This window comes from Myotis lucifugus, unplaced genomic scaffold (assembly GCF_000147115.1).
Source record: "Myotis lucifugus unplaced genomic scaffold, Myoluc2.0 scaffold_13, whole genome shotgun sequence".
In the NCBI taxonomy this organism is placed as follows: Eukaryota; Metazoa; Chordata; class Mammalia; order Chiroptera; family Vespertilionidae; genus Myotis; species Myotis lucifugus.
In genome coordinates, this window is record NW_005871061.1 from 8,922,793 (window position 1) to 8,928,351 (window position 5,559).

Consider the following 5,559-nt stretch of genomic DNA (forward strand, 5'->3'; position numbering starts at 1 on the left):
GAGTGTCATAACTCTAGACCCTCCTTGTCCCTCCAACCCAGTGGTTCTCAACCTGTGGGTCTCGACCCCTTTGGTAGTCGAACAACCCTTTCACAGGAGTCACCTAAGACCATCCTGCATATCAGATATTTACATTACAATTCATAACAGTAGAAACATTACAGTTATGAAATAGCAACGAAAATAATTTTATGGTTGGGTCACAACATGAGGAACTGTATTTAAAGGGCCAGAAGGTTGAGAACCACTGCATCCAATTTCAGATAGATAGATAGATAGATAGATAGATAGATGAATCCGGACCTGACCTACTCCTTTCGTTTCAGCTACTGTGTGACCTTTGACCTTCAGTCTTATCATCCTTTGATCCCAACTGGACCTCAAGTCTTCTGTCTCCTGACCCCGTATTCCTTGTCTTCACCTTACGCTCCAACTTCAGTTCTGCTTCCTCTAAATCACTGGTCTCTATTCCAAGGTGACCTCTGATCCTAGGTTATTTGAACCCTGACTCCATGACCCCTAGCCTCTGCCTCCACACTCGAAACTCTATGGCTTCCAATCCCAGATCCATGACCCCTAATCTCCATCCTGAGACTGTGGCCAGCTGCTGCAACATGTGGGTCCCATGGCCTCAACTCTTCAATGACGTTGACCAACCCCTGATCCTATCCTATATAATAAAAGCCTAATATGCTAAGTGTCTGGTTGTCTGGTCGGCCATTCAACCAATCGAAGCGTAATATGCTAATGATATGCTAAGGCCGCTCAACCACTCGCTATGATGTGCACTGACCACCAGGGGGCAGATGCTCTGACCAGTAGGTTAGCTTGCTGTTGGGGTCTGGCTGATCAGGACTGAGCACGGTGGGCTGGACACGCCCTGGAGCCCTCCTGTGGTTCCTCCCTGGCTGGCCAACCTCCTGTGTCCCTCCCCAGCCCTGATTGTGCATCGGTGGGGTTCCTCGGCCTGGCCTGCACCCTCTCGCAATCCAGGACCCCTCGGGGGATGCCGAGGGACCCCACTGGTGCACGAATTCATGCACTGGGCCTCTAGTTTATATATATGCCTTTTGCTCCAGTCCAATGATCCCCGACAGCACTCTGACCTCTAACCACATCCTCCCTGACCCAGGACTTCTGACTCCATACCCAGCCCCTTAACCACTTTGGCACTCAAGGCCTGATCCCCCACGATCTCCAACCCCAGACTATAACCCTGATGTTTGACCCTTTAACCCTCCTTCCCCTGAGATGGTGTGACTTGTGACCTCTCACCCTATACCCAGACTTTTGCCCATTTTGACCCCTGACCCCAGGGCCCGCTTACTCCATGGTCGGTTGGTGGTGCCCCAGCCGGAGACGTGGCACTCGGTGCCAGCTGCTGCACAGGTGGTGGGCAGGGCCAGGGGCTGGACACTGCGGGTCAGGCGGGCGGGGGTGCCTAGCCTCAGAAGCCGCAGGTCATGCTCGTGGCTCCTCCGGGCTCCCTCATAGCTGGGGTGGGTCACAGAGAAAGCCGCTGCGCCGGATCTGTTCCGTCCAGTCCAGGCGGCTGAGGCTGTGTTCCCCCAGGCGCACCCAGTACCTGCTAGGGGTTATGTTGGCTCAGCAGGTGGGCTGCCCCCAGACTCCCAGGCCCTCATGTCATCATCTTGGTCCTTCATTCATTTGCCCTTGTTCTCTAAGGTGCTGTCTCTCAGCCTCTTGGTCTCTATCTCCATCACCCTCCTCCCCCCACCCCCCGCCCCATGTCCCTGCATCTGTGTCCCCATCTGATTCTCTTAGCTGGTGAGGTGCACAGGGGAAGGGACAGCTGTCAGTCTTCTGACTCCACCTCCCAGGAGACTGCCTGGACTGCCCACACTGCCCACCGTGTGACCGCTCTCTGTCCTGCACCGTGTGCCTCTCCCTGTCCCCACATCTCTCCATCTCTGTGTGTCTGAAACTTCCCTTTCGCATGAAACACAGAGGGTCAGACCCAGGAAGCCCAATCCTGCCATGTTACACATGGGATCACTGAGGCTGCACAGAGAGTGTGGGTCAGATGTAGGCCCAGGGCCCAGCCTGGGTCGGGGAATGGCCGGGGCTGGTGACAGACGCCATCTAGGGAGGGAGGGGGACTCGAAGGAACGAGAGGAGGTGGGTGGGCAGGTTCCAGGCCCCTCCTCGGCTCCCCACCCCACTGCACCCCAGCCAGCCCCACCCAGGCCCATTGTTTAAAAAGTCCTACTCCTGGCCCTGGCTGGTGTGGCTCAGTGGATAGAGCGTTGGCCTGCAGACTGAAGGGTCCTGGGTTCGATTCTGGTCAGGTTGCAAGCTCGATCCCCAGTAGGGGGTGTGCAGGAGGAAGCCAATCAATGATTCCCTCTCATCATTGATATTTCTATCTCTCTCTCCCTCTCTCTTACTCTCTGAAACCAATAAAGAAATATATTTTAAAAAACCTTAAAGAGTAGCTGTGTCACATCAATAGAACACTAAAGTGAAAATCCATCAGCAACTGCCACAGACCTTCTTGGTACAGTCCCAACAGTCCATAACATAATCTCAGAACCATGTTATAGTTCCTATCTCTGTGAAATTGAGCTACTGCATGGCTCATCTTTTGCCATTTCCATGGAAGCCCTATCACAATTTTCCCCATGTTTTTCCTTATTTTAATGCCTATAATTGAACTCTTTAGAGAGAGATCCTGTTTCATGCTGCTAGAAAAGACAGATATAAAATATGGAAACTCTGTCTGTTCTTTTTATAATCCATTAATTTGTTTCTCTATTGCTTGCATTTTTAATAACTCCGAGTGTTGGATTTTCTTCCTCTATCTGTAAATATAGCTTAGTCCTCCATAAAGCAAAAATTTATGTCTTTCACCTCTTCTACATACTATCTTGTCTATTTTTCTTCCACATTTCCTTCAGAGAAGATTTCACAATTGTATTTACTTCCTCATCACCTACTCACAATTTTATTTCTTAAAATCAGTCTCTTAACACTATCATTCTACAGAAACTGCTTTACTAGATATTACAAAAAAATTTTGGTTTTCATATTTAATCACCTATGTTAATAATCAATATTCTTGACATTTCTGCAGTATTTGAAGCTGTTGACAACTCCATATTTCTTTGAATCCCTTCTCTTTTGGCTTCTGTAAAACTATGCACTCCTCATTTCTACCGAACTAGTTCTTCTATATCCTTTGTCATCTTCTCTTATTTTTCCAGTCTGTTAAATATATATCACCCAAATTTAGCTATCATGTCATCCTACTTGCTGACAAATTTTACTCCATTCCCTTTACAATGGCTATCCTTATCACCTCTCAACTTGGAGGAATACCTTCAGTACTATACTCTCAATGTATCTTCATTATACTATTAGGTGTTATAGGACAGTAGTACTCAAAATTTATTTTTTTATATAAATTTTAAATCTTTATTGTTGAAAGTTTTACATAGCTCTCTCCCTTTTTCCCCCATTGACCTTTTCCAGCCTGCTGCCCCCCACCCCAGGCCCTCACCACCCCATTGTCTGTGTCCACATATATGGTTATGCATATATGCATACAAGTTCATTGGTTTATCTCACCCCCACCTATCCTCCCCTGCCTTCCCTCTGAGGTCCGGCAGTCTGTTCCATGCTTCTATATCTCTGGGTCTATTTTTGCCATCAGTTTATTTTGTTCAGCAGATTCCACATATGAATGAGATCCTGTGATACTTATCTTTCTCTGACTGGCTTATTTCACCTAGCATAATGCTCTCCAGTTCCATCCACGCTGTTGCAAATGGTAAGAATTCCTTCTTTTGTACAGCAGTGTAGTATTCCACTGTGTAGCTGTACCACAGTTTTTTTAATCAACTCATCTGCTTATGGGCACTTAGGTTGTTTCCAAATCTTAGCAACTGTAAATTGTGCTACTATGATCATAGGAGTGCATATATTCTTTCTGACAGGTACTCTAATTTTAATGGCTGCTGCTCTGCCTAGTGTAGCAGGCATTACTCTGATATAGTAGGTCAGATTGTTGCCACTGATTTGTGGCTGCTTTTCAGGATACTGTATTCTTTTTCTTTGATCTACTTTGTACATAGTTATCTCTTCCTGATGCCAAACCTGAAAGCGTTTCTTGACAGTGTGATGGAGAGTAATTCCTTTTTCTTTATTTTACAATTTCTAAATGAATGCTAAGAAACTGTCCTTATGCTTCCATATATTCAAGAATATTTAGTGACACATCCCTCCATAGGTCTCAGAAAATCCAACTGGAGATGAGCCAGTAGACTAAACATAATAAATAATAGTCTCAAAAACTGTTCTATATACTTACTATATTTTAAATGCTTAAAGATTACAAGAAACTTATGTTGTAGTATTATTTTTCTCAATTATGCTTTGAAGATACTGACGCACTGAGAGCTTAAGATACTTGCATCAAACCACACAGCTAGTGAGTGGCAGGGCAGGGATTCAAATTCACATACTTTGACTCTAGAGATTCCATTTTTTGTAATTAAAATTTTTGGGTTAACATCTACAATAATAAAAACGTAATATGCTAATTATACATGACAGCTGAACGACCTTCTGGACTTCCTTCTGGATGACCTTCCAAATGAAGCCAGGGCTGTGAGGGCCAAGGCAGCCCCCGTGACTGCGAGTGCTGAGGCGAGTTGCTGCGGCTGCAAGGGCCAAGCCCCTTGCACAAATTTTGTGCATCCGGCCTCTAGTTGGTTAATAAGATTACATATTTTTCAAGTGTATATTTCTATGATACATTATGTGTATATTGTATTATGCCCCTACCACCCAAAGTCAAATAACCTAAACTCTACCATCTTTAAAGGTCCATGCTATGAACAAATTGTTTTTCCTAGATTGTCCTTTCCTAAATTAACTAAGGTTTGGTACCAGGTCAAGCACAGCATTTTTAAACCTTCTTGCCAAAAGACTTATGTTAAAAGAGCCCACCAGTTTGCTAGACACGTCTAGTTATATCTGAATTATTTCCCCAAATTCTTCTCATACAATTTATTTTGAAGGTCCATCCTATGAGTTATATAGCTACTTTTCTCCTAATCACTTTTGCCTTTACACCAGTTCCAGTTACTTTAGTATATTCCTTAAGATTCTGTTCACGGCCTTCCGGTAATTTTTTCTTTAAAATCCATTCCTTAGTAAATTCATCTACATCATAGATTCAACTATCACTTCTATGTAAATGACCCTTAAATCCATATCTTCAGCCCTAATATCCCTTTAGAATAGGAGACCTGTAAACCTGACTGCTTCACTGATATTTCCATCTCACTGACACTACACATTTAAAGGTTTTAGAGTTGAACTCCTCATTTTCTTGCTCAAGACAATTTATTTTCCTGACATTTAATTTATTCCATCAGTCCTATTCAGGCTTGAAATCTATATATAATTTTTGATTCCGCCCTCTCTCCTATTCTCTATGACCAACTAGTTGCTGAATTGTATTAATTTTAGTTTCCATGGGATACCTTTATCCATTTTTTTTCTATTTCTCTGCACTCTAAGTCAGGCTTCATT